The sequence below is a fragment of the Vidua chalybeata genome, chromosome 3, assembly GCF_026979565.1.
Source record: "Vidua chalybeata isolate OUT-0048 chromosome 3, bVidCha1 merged haplotype, whole genome shotgun sequence".
Lineage (NCBI taxonomy): Eukaryota > Metazoa > Chordata > Aves > Passeriformes > Viduidae > Vidua > Vidua chalybeata.
In genome coordinates this window covers 22,170,402-22,189,926 of record NC_071532.1, presented here as the reverse complement: position 1 = coordinate 22,189,926, position 19,525 = coordinate 22,170,402, and the positions used below count along the sequence as shown (strand labels likewise).

The 19,525-nt window shown below is 47.4% G+C and overlaps 1 protein-coding gene and 1 long non-coding RNA gene across 11 annotated transcripts in view; one reads left to right on the top strand and one right to left on the bottom strand.

Annotated features, from left to right (window-relative positions):
* The window catches only part of DUSP10 (dual specificity phosphatase 10), a 241,796-nt gene that overhangs the window by 24,430 nt on the left and 197,841 nt on the right, over nucleotides 1-19,525 (bottom strand). The window contains exon 1 of one of the 10 annotated variants that reach the window (XM_053937636.1): nucleotides 763-821. The exons of 8 other annotated variants lie outside the window; for them this stretch is intronic. The gene's annotated coding sequence lies outside the window, so the exon portion shown is untranslated. Of the gene's footprint in view, nucleotides 1-79; nucleotides 609-762; nucleotides 822-19,525 lie in introns of those variants that run through there. One more of the 10 variants, XM_053937638.1, reaches the window with a different exon arrangement.
* LOC128785285 (uncharacterized) lies at nucleotides 1,145-11,686 on the top strand. Its single transcript, XR_008429808.1, has 2 exons — nucleotides 1,145-2,287; nucleotides 7,710-11,686. It is a non-coding gene; the product is annotated as an uncharacterized LOC128785285 (long non-coding RNA).

The following is a 19,525-nucleotide window of genomic DNA, read 5'->3' as shown; positions in this document are numbered from 1 at the left end:
TTGCCTTCCCATTTGCTAAGACGCAGCATGCAGGATTTGAATCCCCCCTCGGCAGACAAGGAAGATCAGAGCAAAATACCCGAAGCTGGTACTGACAGCCCTCCACCAGCAACTTCGGGAGCAGCCGCAGCTCCCTCTGAAAAACCCATCCCAGCACCAACTTCACCAAGCCCCCGGAGCGGGGCGAGCACTCGCAGCTCCCGTTTGCCGCCCCAGCTGGCTCTGCACCGGGCCGGCTAGGAGATGGCCATCCCGAATAGGGGGTGGCCGAGATGCACTGCCACCCCCAGCAGCCACCGCTCTACGGAGCGAACCCGCGGGCACCTCCGGAGCGCAGAAGGGTGCCGCGACCCGCCCGCCGGGGCACGGCGGAGGTGCCGCTGCTGGGCAGAGCGGGGCCAGCGGCTGCTCGCTCGGGAGGCTTTCCCAGCCCGTTCTTTTCCCAACCCTCCCCTCGCCCTATTTTAGGCTAAGAACTAGGATAAGGGCGCCCCGAGCGCCTTCGACTGACGCAGTTAAAATTTTTAAATAAACGAGGGAGACAACCCAGTTCCCCCAGCGAGGGAAAACAACGAAAGAGCCCACGAAAACCGGGAAACTGAAGTTTTGCCCCCGACCGCAGGGAGCCGGGGCTGCCGCCAATCGCGCGGCGGGCCGGGCCGGCGCTCCCCGCCGCGGCAGCCCTTGCGCGGGCTCCCACAGCCGCGGGCCCCCGCTCCGCTCCGTGCCCCGCGCGGGTCGGCTCGGTTGCCCCGCACTCACCGGCGCGTCGCGCTCCGGCCCGGTGCGCGGAGGTGGCGGCGGCCGCCGCGGGAGGAGCCGCTGGTGCCGGTGCGTGTCGCGCCCGCTGCCCCGCGCGCCGCCCGCCCCGCGCCCCGCGCGCCGCCCGCACCATCCTCGTTACTTTCTCTTTTGCTACCGCGTAAATGTACGGCCCGGCGGGGGCGGGGCCCGCGCCGACGGGCGGCAGCGCCGACCAATCGGGGCGCGGGGGCCGGCCCGGAGGCGGGGCGATGACGTCACCGGCAGCCAATGGGGAGGGCGCGGCGCCGGCCCCGCGCCGCGGGGCAGCCGCTGCTCCCCGCGGACGGGCGGGGGCGGCCCGCGCGCGCGGCCCCGCGGCAGCGCCCCCCGCAGGACGGGGAGCGCCCGCGAGCGCCCCGCGGCCCACGGGAACGGGACAGCGGCTCCAGCTGCGGGGGCCAGCACAGCGTCAGCCCCGCTCCCGGAGCGCGGCGGCAGCGGGCAGCGCTGCCCGTCCGCCCCGGCCCCGCCGCGAGAGGCTCGGCAGTGAACGAGCGGCGCCAACCCGAGAGGATGCTGTTCAGTTGCTTTTCCAAGCAGTCCTTTCCTGTCAGAAACAAGCCCGCACGAGGTACTTGGGAGGAGGAAAACCCAGCAACCACATCTCCTCCTGGGTCAGTCCATCACGCATCAATCCACCAAGGCAGAGACAGGGAAAGTGGCATCTCCAGAACGATGCACCCTACCAATCCACCCTGACCATGGGAGCACTGGAGACTTTCACCTAGAGCCCAGCATGCAAACCCACTGAGCCACCGGAGGAAGGCTAAAGTTGAAGCAGATAAGAACAAGCCCACACTAACTTCTTGTGAGTAGAAGAACAGTAATTTCCCCACACAAAATCAGTAAATCACAGGGAGGGCAGGAGATGTGCCCCACACTGCCCAGAGACAGCCAGGCCTGGAGGTCCCTGCCTGCCTGACCCCCAGATGCTCTGTGCTGTGGAAACTCATATAGAACCCAGCTTTGGCACATTCTCCAGTAAAGATCCCGAATGTTCAGATTAGACTGGACTCTCCCAGTCCAGTCAGTGTAAAAAGGGAAGCAGCACAGGCTGGAGGACAAGATTTTAAGGATAAGCATGAATCCCTTTCATTCTTTCTGTCAGAGGCTGACATGGGCAAAATAACGAGCTCTCACCCCTGCTATGTGAGCACTACAAGGTGAGAATTGATTTTCAAGCCACATGGATCAGCTCATCACACACACTAGAAGAGTACCTAGCAGCAATACAGGATTTCTGCACCCCTTCCTTCCTCACTGTGCAATCTGTTTACACATTTCCTGGTTCAGCAACCACATCTCATCATGCACCAGTCCATCACGTATCAATCCACCAAGTCAGCAACAGGGAAAGTGGCATCTGCAGAGCAATGCATCCTCCCATGTCCTTCCTAACCATGGGAGTGACAAAGCGTTTCACCTACAACCGGGAATGCCAACCGAGCTTTGAGCTAGAGGAGGAAAGATGAAGTTAGAGCTGGTAAGAAGTTGTCAGCATGATAACATTGAATCTAAATTAGCCCCCAAAGATTTTGCTTCTGGGATGTATGTGGATAATTAATTTTTCAACTGGGATTTTCCAGCTGTAACTACCAATCCAACTGGGTCTATTGCAAAAAAAAAAAAAAAAAAAAAAAAAAATATATATATATATATATATATATATATATAATGCAGTAATATCATCATCCAGGAACTCAGTTTAAAAAATTTTGAAAACAGAGAGCAAGATTTTAGAAACACTGAATACTTGATTTTTTTTATTAATAGTTCTAAGGTAAACAGCAAATCCTTTTCCTCACAGCCATTCTTTAAACTATCAGTTGCTTCTCCTAAATGTTCCTTGTAGGACAGCAACTCATTCAGCACAAACTCAGGCTTTTGGTTTCCAGTGTTGTGATACCACAGCAGAGCACCAGTTCCCCTGCACACTGGGAAGGAAGGGGAAGTGGGGGAAGACTCTCACTTTTAACAGCTTCACCTCCAGCAATCTGCTTCCACTGAGAGCAAATGTGGGGAGAGACTTTGAGCAATTAAGTCATAGAGTGACTTCACCGAGCAAAGACCACAGTCTGGAGGTATTACCTTTTGAATAAAATATTCATAAAATATAAGTCCCCATGCTACCCAGCATAAATGCAAACCAGGGTTTAACAGTGCAGTGTAATTGCTGCACGAACAGCTGTCCTGCCCAGTGAGGGAGCTCAATGAAGAAACGCACTGGTCTCACTCAGACTCCACAAACACTGGTCAGTTCCCCAGAGGTGCCACTGTGAGACACCACTGGAGCATTTCCACGCTCTCTATTCCTCTTTGTCCGTGGCTTGCTGAGATTGGCACTGGGCTCACAGCACAGGAGGGGTAGCTCGTGTTTCCCTCAAAACCTCCCTTTCAGGCCACAGTTGGGCTTGGGGAAGGAGCTCCTCATGGGCTTGTGTTCAGTTCACCACCTGAAATGGCACCCTCCACCCAGGCAGCTGGAAACCGTGTTCCTGTTTGTGCATCTCCCAAAGCTAGACATCTCCGAAGGCAAATATTTGCTAGAAAACACTTGGAATCATTGATTTTACTTTCTGACCAAACTTCTCAGTACAGTACTAACAAATGTGCACCAAGAAAATGTTTTGTGACTTGCTTATAGAGGAGTTCTCCTCACTGGAGATATGTGCAGAGGTTATTCACAGCAAGCAATGCTCCCTTCTGAAGGATACTCAGCCTCTGCCAAGTTTTCTTATAATACAAAGAGAGGCCACATGCTATTTTCTCTCGTATTTTACTTAACTTTTTATTTTTCTAAGAATGTTGACGGTAAGTTGCTATTCCACCCCAGTTTCAGAGGATTTCCTACACAACTTTACTGACTTCATGCTTAATACATTTTATTAGCCTATGACATAAGATTGGCCTTTTTCCTGCTCTCAGAAACCACAGCCCTCTATGACTTTTTTTTCTGAGCATATTCAATGAACAGCTTTCTAAATGCTCTTGCTCTCTGTAATTCAACACCCAAAACAGACAAGACTTATCTGTTCCCTAAAAACTAAACTTCTATTATCTGAAAAGCACACAAGAATTCTTATTATGAAAGCTGGCACATCTTAGTTGAATTCCCACTTCCAGCAGAAGCAGCACATGGGATTTTGACATTTATTTTTCTCAAATGCTTTTGCCACCATGGTGCACTTGCTCAGACATTTGAAGAAAACCACAAGCAGACAAAGTGAAATTATCTCAGAATTGAAGCAAATCCTCACAAACTCTCACAGTATACTAATTGCATAAAATCCAATCAGAACCGTTCAACCTCACAAAAAGGGTAAAGATTGCTAAAAGCACATGCTGAATATTTAACAGATGTGAAAAAGAAGCCATCACAATTCTTGCCAACAACACAGACACCCCTTAAGTGCTCTCAAACTCAACAGTTCCTTCTTGAAAGATTTCTTGCACATCAACCATTCTTCCACTCTACAATCAGGGACCTTTAATCTTGTTTAGGATTAGAAAAAGACCCAGAACATAATTACCTTAATCAACAGCCATGTACAGCACCTGCCCTGCACCGAAATAGAGAAGAAGGTGTGCTGTCCTGTCCCCTGAACATTCAAATCTCTGGAGTCATGCATGAAATAAGAATTTCACCTGTTGCACATATGACTACAGAATGGGGCACTCCAATGTTGGCTGCTCTCTGGGGTAGCGTTATTCTGGTTTTAGGGGCACAGTAACAACCAAAGCCAGGAGTTCATAGTAACAGGCTGTGTGTAAAGACAACAAAGGACAGATGCCTCTCCCTCCTGAGAATGTCATTTGAATAGAGCAATGCAAGTTCCCAATTTTACCAGCAGAAATGGGAAGCAAGAGGCTGAGTGACTTCTCTAAAATAACACAATAGCTTACACAGTGGAGCAGAAAATCAGGAAACTGGGGAAAACAAAGGTGCTAACCAGCACAGTATTTCAACTGCAAACCTGTAGCTCACACTTCATCAGATATCACATGAACTGGCTAAAAGAAAATGTCCTTGGGGGCTAGACTGAACATCTATGTGTTCACTACTTAAATTTGCTCATTTCTTTTTTTCAGCAATCTTTGATTCTTGTTAGGTTTTACTACATCACATGGCTCCTTTGTTTGTCCTTGCTAGAAATGTCAGTTCACTATACAGGCAAAGCTGAGAGACCACTTTTAGCCATTTTGCAAGAAAAGGATATCCCCCTTTTTCCTTTCTTTTGCAAGCCTGTTTTAAAGGCACCTTAGTAAAATACAAACTTCCCTCTTAAATGATCATCTGGTACGAGAGGAAACAACCTGCTTTAGACAAACAGTTCATCTTCTAAGCAAGGGGGTGGAATGAAACTGTGCATAAAATGAATTTATAAGGAAAATGAGAGCCAGTAGTAAACATAAAGATGCATCCTGGTACTCCTGCTTGCTTTTTATGGCTTATTCCCAGTGGAGAAGCTGCTATAAAATGACCTAAGTGAGAAGCTGAAATGCAACAGCTCTGGCACTGTAACTCCACATGGATGCTTCTGTTGCACAGTTACCAGCCTGTGTGGGTTTGGTAAGGCACAGGTGATGCCAGGTGTCTCTTCCCTGTGGCACACCACAGGAGAATTAGGGCAAGGAGGTAATGGTGGTGAGCAGCATCCTTTAAACAAAACAACAACACAGGCAGTCAGACAGGTGAAGTCAGCCCACATCTCCTGACCATGCCTGCTCCAGTACAGCTCTGGGTCACTACTGTGGAACTGTGGTCAGATACTCACCCCAAAGCCCTTGCAGGCATCCCTGCTTTCCTTGTGGTTGGTGGCAGGTGACAGCTCAAGACCACCCTGCAAACACCTTAAGCTGCTGAATATAGATGAGTTAGTTTGATGAGTTAGGGGACAAGCCAGCCTGGGGGAGTTTGCCTCCAGCACCCCCATCAGCATCCCCCCGACCCTTCTGCCAGCAGAGTGGGGGGATGGCTGCACATTGGGAGGAGTGGGAAGTGGTTCAACACCTTTAAGATGCTGGAGTGAGATGATATGTGTTCACAGCCTTGTTTATACAATTTCATTAAACAAATGCAGCTACAGATTGACATTTTAATTCCTCTATATGACATTTACCCAGGGCTTCAAAACAAACATATTTCTGCTTACCTGGCTGTATATGCCACCTTTAAAGCAACAGAGGAATGATTAAATAGGAGTTTGCTTCAGTAAAGTCAGCTAGTTTTTCAAACCTGCCTGGGTCCAACCTGCTCATTTTTATTTAAGGTTCTCCAATCATCTCTGGCTGCAGCCTGGCCAGGAATTTCAGCAGGACAGAGATTATTATTTTCTTAACAGTCCTTTTATCATTATGATTTTCCCATTTAAACTGTGGCTGTTTGAGTGAACAGGCAGTTACTGGTCTCCCCAGTCATCACGTGTACTCGTACCTTAGAGAGCAGAAGAGACTCTGGTTACAAGAAGTCTTCAGGTGTGTTCCTGCAGCCTCCACACCACCAGCATGAAGCAACACATTGGGAGCACACCAAGAGCACATCAGTAGGACAGGACAAGGCAGGCACATCTGTGCTGCCCAGGAGGGGACAAGCACTTAGGAGGAAAGGAGTAAAAAAGAATGAAAAGAAAAAAGAAACTGCTTTCTGAAGGTCTTTATTTATAAATTGCCTCCAGGCCAGACACAGTCTTATTTCCTTTTCTTAGAGCTTGGGTGAGATCCCTCACTTTGTCTCTCCTTAGGAGAGCCAAAGGGGAAGATACTGGTTATGAGAAGCAGAGCAAGAGGGCTGGAAAAAGTCCAGTTGGAGTCACTCCCATAACTCTCTTCAGCAGTTTGGGGTCATAAAGGCTAGTCCCTCCTGGCTTCAAAAAGAGATCAGGGAAGGTGAATTATTCCAATTGGCTCTGTTGGAAAATAAGTGCACAGTCGCTGCCATGACAATTGCTGTGAGCGAGAGTGCTGCAGAGCTATTGACAGCCAGCTGGGCCAAATTCCACTCCCCATCACACCCAACCCTCCCAATCGATGCCATGAGAGCAAACAGTGCCTTCCATGCACAAGGTCCCCTTCCCAGAGGCAAATATCCGATTGTCCTGGCCTGGCAGCTGCAGGCGGACATGCACGGGGCAGAGGAGGGAATGCTGGGGCCGGCACAGTGGGACAGGGCACTTCTGGGGCTCCTTTCAGGACTCCAGCTGAGAGATGCTGTAGGTGTCATCCTGGGCAGACCTAAGCTTTCCTACTCCCCTGCAAAGCCAGGTGGCAAAGCCTTTGCTTCTCATGCCAGGAAGGATGGCTCCCTGCCTGCTAAAAGTGACAACTCTTGCCCTGTGGTGTGCTCTCCCTCCTGTCTTTTTCTTGCATGGACCAATGTGGCTCCTCTCTCCTGAGCCACAACAGTAAGAATACGCTGTCTTGCATATTTCTGCCTCCACCCCCCCAAAACAAAAGGGGAAGCAGGACAGGAATATAACCTTTATGACTTATGTGTGCTTGTAAGTGTGCTAGAACAGATCATCAGAGATACTGTTTTCAACTCCTGCCATAGTTGCTTGAGCAGCAGCCCTGTATAGCCCTAATGTGGGAAGGATAGCTCCTGGTTCTCATCCTCCAGAGCAAGCCTTCACATCAGGCCTTCTACCTAGACCACAGTTTTGGTCCTGCTTGCCTGCAAACACTAGTCAGGCTCTGAAGGTCAGGGGTGTGAAAAAGTGCAATACAAATGAAGCCCTTCCAGACAGCAGATTTGTGTCCATAGCAGAGCTGAGCTCTCACCAGCGTCACTCACTGACATAACTGACCTGACTTTCGGGGGTCAAATAGCAGCCCAGATAACTGGCATTAGCTGCCCTGATTTACAGTCAACTTTTTAACCCAGTGTTTTGTGCCTTCATCACCTCCAGCTGCTGCCCCTGCCTCGCTGTCTGCCCTCCACTGGCCCACTGAGACCGGAACAAGCAGAAGAGGCACAGATCTCCCTTCCACTACCTCTACTTGTACCAGGTCTGTTCTGGAATTTGCACCGGGCTCTGTGCCAAAGGGGCACAGAGCAGAAGAAACCCACGGGCAAACACCACCCATGCAGGGAAATTATCAGCTCCACTCTTTGCCCAAAGACCACCTGAGCCTCCACAGCCTCTCTCAGGGCATGAATGGCACGGCTCCCTCACCTGATTAACCAGGTGGAAGGACACCAGGCTCCCAGCCCTCCCACCAGCCCACGGAGATGAGGGGGTGGAGGACCACACAAGCAGGCTTCAAGGAAAAGCACTTCAGTCAGCCGTCAGCCACGCTGCACTTTGGCATTTGCAGGTGTTTTGGAAGAAACTAACTGAATTCTCATGAAACCGCTCCAAACATTTGTCCTAAGAGAACATCCTCACTTATTTGTTTATGGAGGATGCTTTGTACTGTGAGTTGCTGCGTTTAGATTAACATTCAGTGCCACTTTCCACCCCACTCCATTTCTGTATTAGACAGAGCTGTCAGCATCTCACCTTCAGTGAAAAGAACATCAATATTCCCTGGCAGCAGGCAGGGGAGGCTCTATGCAAAGCCACAGTTTTACCAGGTTAACAAATGTGCAGACTTGCAAACCTGGAAACTTGTTCTTGGCCAACTAGATGGCTTAGCCCAACTACCTCCCTCCTTCAGTGCAGCTGCTGCCAGAACAGAAGGAGAGCAGGTCCTCTTCTGACCAGAATACGTTCTACATGGCTATACTGATAGGAACAGCCCCTGAACTGCACAGACCCTCCCCATGGGCTAGCAAAACCTTTCTTAAAGTATATTTTCAAGCAACTCTTCTTCTCCTGGGCCTCAAGCAACTTCCCCTCCATGGGATAAACAGCTTCTTCCTCAGCTTGATTACAGCAATCCTAAAATTGGAACTGAGGAACTAACAGGAAGAAAGAGCTGGGATCTTATTGAGATCAACTCTATTTCTGTCATGTTGACTGAAATAGGCAGTTGACCTTGTTCTACTTATGACTACCTCAGTGCAAGCCACAGTTTGCTTTATCACCAGCATGGGGCAAGCAGGTACAGCAGAGAGTTCTCAGCACTCTCTGCCTGTCTCACAAATCCCATTCCTCCCATTACAGCCAAGTGACCAGCAGTCACCCCCATGCAGCCAAAGCCAGGCAACAGGGAGAGTGGAGTTCATGTTAATGGGCTCCAGAATTTCAACTCATTAGTGAATGAGCAAAGTGCTCTGGGTCACAGGATGAGGTTTCCTCCCTCCTCCTCCACTTCCCTGAGGCAGTGAGCAATATTTACGTTCACCATTTTCCTCATGCTGGTGTGACAAACCAGTTTAACTGCAGAGGGTGCTTCCCTTGCTAGTCAATTGTACCAAAGGCTAGTAAGGCCCACTGGAGTTTACACAGCTTTCATTAAAGAAATTTTCCCTTTGAAAAGGATGAGATTTTAATTAAAACCATCTCCTGCCTTCAAAGAGCCTCCCTCGAACCAGAAAACCACTCCTCACTTCCTTCTGCTCTTACAGCTGCCAGCTGAGTCCCACAACATGCCTGGGATCTCCCTTAATTTTGGCCCAACAGGTGTGATGCTGGGGGCTGCCAAGACGTGCCAGAGTGGGTACAGGAGGCCAATCTCCTGCTAGTCCCTGCAGGTGGGGTGATGCAATGTGCACATGCAGTTCACATGTTGCTGCTGCAAAGTTCTTTCATTGGTAGGTCACCACCACTTTATCTTAGTGTGATGCTCTGGCCTTGCTGAGCCTCTAAAAATGTTGTTGTTCCAAGGGAAACAGCATGTTCTCTCACTATGGTTTAGGTGTCCCCTCTTCCTTTGTGAGGTCAATGTGTACCAAAGCCACCAGGAGATGAGGGAAGGACACTGATGGTGGGAGAGGGTAAGAGAAGATTACAGATCAATTTGGCTCTTGCAGATGAGCCTGTCTCTGTCATGCATGCTTGTGACCAACTTTAAGCAGGCAGACTACACTTCTACCACATAAATTAGTGACAGCAGTGGAACAATATAATCAATGGTTGCAATTGTTAAACATTTTATGGCAAATCCTGCTTGGTTTACTCATGAGATTGAGGGACTTCCTAAGGGACTTCTACCCCTCTGGGAAGAAGGAAAGTGACATAACGTAATCAAGGCAGAAGAGGAAGCTGGCTTCCTTGTGCCCCTTTTTGAGAGCACAGCAAGCAGTACTTGGCCATAAATACAGATCTTGTGCAAAATGTTTTTTCTCACTTAGCAGGGAGATTACCCAGCTCGGGTTATGCTGACTGTTCCTAATAGGAAATTGCAGTGCCCTTTTCTTATATAGCAAGGACTAAATATATACTCAAGTTTCTTTAGGTTTAATGTTAATGTCCCAGGCATTTCTCATGACTTCTGTTTTCCCACGCTGACGATCCTGCAGCTGATGGATTGTGAAACCACGGTGCAGGGACTCACACAAGAGATGTCAGCAGTGGAGATTACACATTATGGGCTTGCTTCCCCAGCCCACTGAGGATTAGCACCACACCTACCATCTACTTAGATACCTCCTTGAGAGGTTAATGCATTGCTTGGTCCAATAATCATTCTTCCCCCTGTTACTTGCTGAAAGCAATTTGGCATGCAGCCACCACCTGACCAGTCCTTTTTCTTGGTCCAAGCCAATTCTTGTAGTTCTCCTGACCTCTAATGAGCTCCTTCAGTCTTTGTAAGTATCCTGCTCTCACCAGGCAGCCACATGGTTGCTCCTGAGTTGGCGGTAAAATCCCTGCCAGTACCAGTAGCCCTGGCTCCAGATCCCAGAAGAAGCATTTTGCCCTGCAGCAGGTACAATGTATTGGAAAGACATCTCCTAGAGAGGTGTTCACATCCCATCTTTGGGTTACACAGCTCTGCTCTGCCCATGGGAGTCTCTCAGTGGAGCACTGCTGCAGCTCCACTTTCAGTGGCTGCTGGTGGGGTTGGTCAGCTCAGCCCTTGTTTCTATGTTCAGCAGCAAACTGCAGATGTCAGGAGCTGGATGGGCAAGCTTTAATTACAGCCTCTTCCCTGCTTAAAGCAGCGCCTCCACCAATGCATGCCATATTCAGGCAGCTGTGGGATGGGCTGTCACTACCCTAAGGATCATCACCCTGCAATATTGCTCCATCACCTCACCAAGGTGCCCTTTTGCAGGTGATCTCTAGCTCATGGCTCATCCTTTGAGATCTTACTGGAATGAGTCACTACAGATGAAAACAGTGGTGGTGCCAATCCTCCATGGCTGAGGCAGCAATGCCCACGCCACCCTCGTGATGACAACCACACCGACCCCAGGATTGCCTCCTTCCTCATCACTGAAAGGCAGTTTTGCATGAGGTCATAGCAATAGATCTTGTCCATCCTGAGAGCATTGTCAACATGCTGACCAGTCCTCTGTGCTGCCTGCCTGAAACAAGGGAAAGAGGACCTGGCACTCTGCAATCCAGTCAGAGAGTGCCATACTCCAGAAGTGGCCCTGCAGGCTACAAAGTGACCACCTGAGAGATAAGATCCTGTCCAAAGTGGGGGATCATTGGTAGCTCAGAGATCCCAGGTGACTTAAACCCAGACTGTTTAGGACATAAAAGGATGAGAAGCAATCCCAGAAAGAAGAATACAGGGCAGCCCCAAGACCAAACCATTAAGTGCATGCCAGGACACCCATCAGAATTTCAGTTCTATGTGAATCAACAGCAACACACTAAGATGAGCTGATAGCATAAACAATGCCTGGTGGTTTTCATCCTTGTGTTCAAATTCTGCTCTTCCTCCTAAAACGCTGATAATTTTGCTCAAAGAACACTGCTTCCTCTCATTCTTCTCCAAAATAAGGCAATTAATTACAGAGATATAATAATAAAGGTACAGAAAACTTGCAGGACTTTGTATGTTATTTATGAGATGGTGACTCAGCCTTAAAATGCTGCAGAAGCCAGTGTAAGTAGCTGTAACATAGCAAAAGAGAAAGGTTCTGACAGCAAAAGCAAGTAAAACAATCACCTGTACACCAGGACAGAGCATTGTGCAAACATTTCTGGGCTGTGCTAATCAGGCCAATCAAGCAGATTTCCTCAAAAATAAAAAGGATTTTTTCCTACATAAGGGTGTACATTTACTATTAGTCTGATTAAAGTAGTTTTCCTATTTTCCAGACTAATCATATCTGGCCAACAAGAAATAACAGATTTTTTTTCCCAATCTGATGCAGCAATATCATGGTGAACACTGTCATTCCAGATATCATACAGGTCTGCTCCGAATCCTGTCACAGGACTTTCATTCAGGATTTTAGTCCTCTTCCTTTCTAGGCAGCCATGCTGTCCAGATGAGGCAGCAAACCACCCAGATGAGGCACCCAACTGTCCCTGCCTAAATTAGACACCGCCCCCACATCACTGGAGTGCTCTGAGTCACCTCCCTGTCCACTGCTTATCCCTGGAGATCTAAAAGGAGATGCCAAAGTCAACAGTGCGTGTAATTACTCAAGGTTTTAATCGAAGGAGTGTAAAAATAAGAAGTGATGATATAATGAAGTGAAAGATTCTTTCTTGATGAGTGTTAATTAAGTCATGGTCACACAGGCCCTGTGGGAGCTGGGACTAGATTATTGTCTTCAGGTGGGACAACTGATCCACCCTGGTTTGCTGGGTCATTATGAGATTAATGTTGCCTGATGGGCAGTTACCACACCCACCCTCACAGCAGAGATTACACCCTTCATCTGGTGTAAGGTATCATAGAACGGCTTAAGTTGGCAGGGACATTAGAGATCATCAAGTTCCAACACCTCTGCCATGGGCAGGGAGATCTTCCACTAGACCAGGTTGCTCCAAGCTCCATCCAGCCTGGCCTTGAACACTTCCAGCTACAGCTTCTGTGGGCAACCTGTGCCAGTGCCTCACTGCCCTCACCAATTCACTCACAAGAGATTCACTAAAGAATCTCTTCCAAATATCTCATCTAAACCTATCCTCTCTCAGTTTGAAGCCATTCTCACTTGTCTCATCACTACAATTCTGACAAGGAGTCCCCCTGTGGCTTCCCTGTAGGCCCCCTTCACATACTGGAAGGCTGCTATGAGTTCTCCATGCAACCTTATCTTCTCTGGGCTGAACAGCCCCAACTTTCTTAGCCTGAATATCCTGGTGGCCCTCCATGTCGTCTTCCCATTCTGCTTCACTGCTTGTCTGGAGAAAATCCACCCTATATGCAGTGATCAGGCACACCTGGTGTTTCAGAAACACCACTGAGAATCAGTAAGGAAAAACAATTGTTCCAAGAGGTGTTTCCAGAGGCATTGCAGTAAACACATGCATTGACAACAGCAGCTACCAGATCCCTCCGTGTCTGCATAGGCACAACACATGTTCAAGATTTATCTTCTCTATTTCTTTACTCCCTACACTGCAGGATGACCTCTTCAGAAATAAGCACTCCAAAGGGACTTTTCCCCTTGTATACCAAAGATGTACTTCCCTGCCCACATGGGAAGCTTCACAACACAACTATTAGCAGTAGCAGCACTGCTCAGGGGCTCTTGGGAGGATGGAAAGGGATGGGATCTGGACCTTCATTACCCTTTTAAGGACACAGCTTATCACCTAAACAGGTTCCAAAAATAAAAGTGTAAAGGATTAAAACAAGGTTTGCATTTTCTTAAAAAAAAATAAAAATCTTTCTGGTATCATGGCCAGACAGGGGCCAGCAAATGTCACAACCCAGCCCAGCTGAGTGTCTAGAAACAGCAGTAAGCACAGCTGAGTCCACCAGTGTGTGTTTGTGTGCTGCTCTCACTGGCACCCATGGAGAAGCTCTGGGGTGCATTACACACTCAGACATACAGCTGCCTGCTCATTTTGAGGACAAAGCCCTGAGTCCACACCTGGATAATTTCCCATGAAGGTCTGTACCCTGCACCTGTAAACCATACATGTAAATCTGTGCCTGCAGCTAACAGAGGGTGCCAAATCTATTTACTATTAATTTTGCCAAGAATGAGAAATCTTCACTATAAAAACCATTCCTTTTGTGTTCAGTTTTAGAGATGAGCAACTCAAGGTCAGTTTTCAGTTCTGAACTAATTTTAATGGTTGAGCCGTAAGCACTCGGGCAACAGAGTAATGGAAATTGTCACAAGCCTTATCTGCAACAGCTCTGCCAGCTGCTGCTCTGATGCTGCTTCTGACTTCTGAATTTTTTTCTTTTTTTTTTTCTCAAAAGTCTCTGCCTGTCGCCTAGTTATCTGCAGGATGAGCAGAGCAGGGATTGAGAAATGTGCAGTAAAATTGTTTCAGACCCATGGAGGCTCTGATAATGAATCACCAAAACCTTCCCTGCCAGAGAACACATTTTTAATCCCAAGCATAGCCAGAGCACTGCTTCTCCTTTGCCCTCATCCTCCCACCACTCTCTCATCAGGGCATCAAGACCAGAAGGGAAGAGGGGTCCTGCAGGTTCATCCTGTTCTCTGGCTGGCCCCCTCCCAACTCTTGAATCACATCTTCATTCCCAGGAGAGCCCAGGATAGTACAGGGCACCTGGCAGGGAGAAAAGTCTGCTCCTGATGAAGGTAATAGTGATGTTCCTACCTCGAGGTTTAACAAAATCAGCAGCCCTTAGTGTACTCACTGTGCTAGTCTGACTCCACTGCTCATGATTAGCACTCATTGTAAATGACAGGGGAGTGAGCAATGTCCTCTGTGTTAAACATGGAGCAAACACAAACAATTAGTGCTCGATACAAAATAAGGAATTGCTTCATCAGGTAAAGGATGTATGTAACTGCCACCATGGGCCATAAACAACAGGTCTCTTCATCTGTTCCATTTGTCACTGCAAATAGAAGTCATCTCTCATCCACAGCATTTCTTAAAAGACTGCATTGTATTATAGGATTATACATCCTTTCAAAATAGATGAAATAAAAGCTTAGGAGGACAGTGATCTTATGGATATTTCATTCATGACTAACATTTTTCTGGCAAACTGTGTAAATAAAACTTCAGCTTGGGCTCAGGAGAGTGATGGGAGCTTCCAAGCATTCTGTCATCCTGGCTGGCTCAATGTCCTACAGCCTAGCCTGCTAGGGAACAGCAGGGACCTTGAGCCACTGCTCAGAGGATTAGGACATGTGTGTTTCACTAAGATATCCCAAAGAAACACAAATATCAGGAAGAGCTTGAAAATTTTAGTTTAAACAGCAAACTTTGGTGTGAAGATCTTAGTGCACGTTTGGGTAGGGAGTGGGGAGAGGAAGGGAAAAGGAGGTTGTTTTAATATAATTGCTTGTTCAGCCCATTATAAAGAAAAGATTTTGCAAAACTCAAACCTAGTACAGTGCAGGATTTGGGAACATGCATGTGTAAGCAGCCAGGAGGCTTTGTTTTGATTTTTTTTTTTCCTTGATACTGCTGTCTTCATTGTTACAGTTGCTGAGGTCAGTATATAAAATGGTGACTGCAAGCAAAAAGGTGATAAATGCAACATTTCTCCTTGACAATGTCATGGCTTCAGACTTTTTGGCCGTAAAACTTAGTGAGGTCTGAACAACTCTGAAAATTAAATAGTTCCAATTAATGTTGTGTGCATAGGCACATTTGCACACACACAAAATGCTTTTGGCTGATTCCCTCCATGCCGCACAAACAAATTGGCATTATGGGCAACCCCTGTGACTGACAACTCCATTTTGAGCCTCTGACAGCAAAGAGATCCAACAAAAAGTTGACTGAACCCCTCAGTGGACAACCAAGGAACAGCTACAATATCCAAGCCTTGGCAAACGCTCCTGAAGGCAAAACTCCTCAGTGCTTCTGATTCCTTCTAACAGAGCTGTTTGGAGCAGTCGCATTAGCCTTCTAAGTGTTTCCTTCACTCTCTTACTCCCTCTCTCCTGCCTCTTGACCTGGAGACTCTCTGTGAAAGGAATTTCCACGTGTTAATTATACTGTGTGTAAAACAGAATGTTATTAGTCTGCCACACATTCACTGCCTTTTAATTTTTCTGGGATACTCCCAAACTGCGAGAAGCACATAAAAATTTGGTGAGCTAACTTCCCTCATTCACGTGCTAGTTACTGAGTGAAAAGGGCTGTGACAATGTCAGGCAGTTTCAGTGAGCCATTCCCAAATCTTTGAGTTTGATCTTTCCTATTACCGGAGCCTTCCTCCTCCTCTGTGACTTTAACCCCTGCTAATGAAGAAAATGCCTGGGAGAAGAGTCACACTGGGTCCTAAACAATGAGGTCACTCCTTTTAATCAAGGGACAAATCTTCATCAAGGGACAATATTGCACAATTTGCAATCATTCACAGCAGCGATGACTGGAGTGATCAGTCATGGCTAGACTTTAAGGAAAAAACATTCATTATCAAGCTATGGAAAAGGGAAACAGAAGGTGACTCATAAGCTTTAACTGTTTAGAAATCAAAACTGTCACAGGGGTGGTAATTACACCGGGAAGGTGGTGAAAACTTTCAGTGACTACCCTCCAACCTGCATGCAGCTCCCACCCTGCCAGGTCACCACCACCTTGCAGAGAGAGGATTTTCTTTTCTGAGAATAACCCTTGCTGGGTGCGAGAAGAGAGGCTTTGCTAAAATGCCACCTCCAATAACATGTACCCAAAGGTTTCATGGTGCCACAGTTTCTCAGCAGTAAGGTGGATGTGCCATGAAACACAATCATTCCCTATGGACACTGCAACACCTCCTGAGATTCGAGAGATTTCAAGAACAAGACTCCTTGAGCTGCAGAAGACCTTCCTGCTGGTACAATACTGCAGCTCCATAACCTCTGAGCACATGCTATGCATAAATACAAATTCACAGGCAAGATGTCAGGCTCTTGACTTTTCAGCTCAGATCTACACAACAAAATCAGCCAGTTTGTTTTTGTTTTCCTCTGAAGATACTTCTCTTTTAGCAGAAAAACAAAGGATTCCTAGGCTTTTTCTTTGCTGACTAATTTTTCCCTGGGTTTTTAGGCCGGCAGAGGCAAATAGATACCAGCAAGCTGTTCCCACCAAGGGTGTAAAGCTGGTATTCCAGTGTCAGAGGAGCACAATAACCTGTCAGTACTGCACACCCACCACACAGTAGGAACACCAGGCACAGTATTTCTTGGGACAGCTGTGGACAAGTGTTAGCAAATGTCTCAGACCACTCCTTTCTGCACAGACACTGGGAGCTAAATATTACCGTGCATTTAAATGCCTTTTTAAGTCCCAGTTCCCTTAGTGCATTGTTTTACATATAGCCCCATGGAGCATTAAATCCAATTCTATATGGTTTCATACAAAATAGGAAGCACTTTCAACTGCCTGAAAGTTGATACTATGAGCAGAGATCCTGTATATAGTATATTCATATATAATACCATCTTCCCCTCGTATATATACTTTTCATAAACCAATACATTAAAAATAAGATTTTAGCATAAGATATCATGAACTGTGCTAGACTCATTCAACCCTGGTTAATCAGCACAAATATCCCATTTGAAAAAGTGGTGTGAGTAATTCTGAGTGGAAATCAGAAAAAATGAGTAACGAAGGCCAGTGGTAACAATGAGGCCAACACTCCTCATCATGCTGGGCAGAATAGTTGCAATGACACCAAGGCAGTTTTGTCTTTTTATGCCACTTGAGGCTCATACTCTTAATTACAAAAGGATAGTGGAAGCTATTGAGAAATCCCTTTAATAATCCCAAAGAAGGGCAGATTTTTGCCATTGCTACCAGACCCAGCCTGCTGACTGAAGGCTTCACTCCATATAAGCACATCCCTTGAGCCATTCTGATGGGCCAAATGTTTACTATTTTGTTGCCTCAGCAAAGCAAGTGATGAACTCTGATATTGCTTCAATGTCCTGATCCATTGACCCTGACCCCAGGGAAGAGTTTTCCCCTCCCCAGCTATTTCCACTGCCACAGATGGAGCAGATTTGCAGCCAGTAGTGATGGGCATAACAGCGGCACTGGTCTATCCAGGCTGGCCTGATGAAGCTGATGACAGAGCCATTGCCCCCAGCTTACATTCTAAGTTCATATATGCTCAGGTTGCCTGAAATCTGAGAAGAAAAGCCCTAAGAAATCATGACAAGGGTGCATAAGTGGTGCCCAGAATTCAAGAATGTCTATTCCAGGTCTGGCAGTGAAATCAACATCCTGGCTCTACTGAAGGTGTCACAGGTTTACCTTTGGTCTCCAGCTGAATGTGGAAGAGTTGAACATCATACAAGAGCAAGGCAAAAGGAAAATTTTACTAAGCGTCACTTTGGGAGATTGCTATGTCAAAAGCCTGGCTCTAATCCTGACTTTCAAGTGACACTTTTATTAGCCCTAAGGTGTAGCCAGAGTTACCATTCTCCCCTGTGCTGGTATGCCAGGAGAAGCAGTGCCCTGCTGAATGAATGAGAGATGGAGGATGGAGATGGCTGAACAGCCTTTTAAAATAACATATGATATCAATAAAATTTCCTACAAAGCTCAAGTATTTTCCCCATGCTTTCTCATACTTCATGCACCAAACATGCAAGAGACGTGCAGCACTTGCATCACGCAGGCTCTTGCCACATCATGCCCCTTCTATTCACAGCCCCAGCTACTGTAAAACCTCTGCCACTCCCACACATCTCCCCGATGTGCTCACGGTCATGGGACAGCCTGTGCCTGAGCTGCCCTGGCCTGAACAGTCACCTCCATGGAGGTTCACCTGTGCAGGGGAACAACCTCTGAGTCCATCAGTTGTCCCTGCACCCATCTACCTTCTGCTGAAGATCTGGCCCCTTTCTATCTACCCATATCAAGGTCTCTGCTTCCATACAGGGCATTTCTACACCAGTGCTTCTGTCTCTCTCTTACCTAGTAACCACAAAGAAGCACATCAAAATAAAGGAAGAAACCTATGTCTCAGAAGAGAAGAAAGAAAAACCCTCTGAATCCAAAACACTAATATTTTCCTGCAATGTGTCTTGTGATATTTAGGCCGTGAAATGCGACCTACCCAAACAGATGCAGTGGGGACTATTCAAGGCTTCCGCTTTGGATCATCCTTTTTGGAAAATCCCCAGTAGCTGCAGACAGACCTCCCCCTCTGGAAATCCCCTGCTCACTGCACTACTGTCTTTTTTTGCCTAGGGACAAAACCCCAGCTGTGCACTTTACTCTCCTATGTGGGTAGTGGGAGGTCAATCTTGCATTAACAACATTTGGACAGGAGGTAGAGGTTATTTTTGGCCACTCTGATAAGGAAAGAAGTCCAGGCTGAGAAAGATAGGGAAGAATTAGACATGTCTGAGTTGGCATTTCCCCTACCAGGGGTAGGGGAAAGTTCAGCTGAAGAGGCAGCAAATGGGAGAGTCACATGGATTGGAGCCAGGTCTTCCCCATGCTCCCAGCCCTTCTGCGACCCAAACCAGGCAAAGAGGACATATTGTGACCACAGGAACCACACTAAGTGTTCCACTATGGAGAATGGCCTTATCCAGCACAGTGCTGGCAGAATTGTTCCTTCATCTCACTGGGCAGGCTGGAACTGCAGCCCAGCAGAACACCGTAGCCTGGGGTGAGCGAGTCCCTCCTGGGTGATCTGGAAGCTGCAGCCACCAGCTGGTCATTCACAGACTGTAGCCACTTTAAAAACTACGAGCAAACCTCAGGGATAGCTGCAGTTCCTGACAAATACCCCTCTCTCCTGTGCCAAGGAGATCTTGATA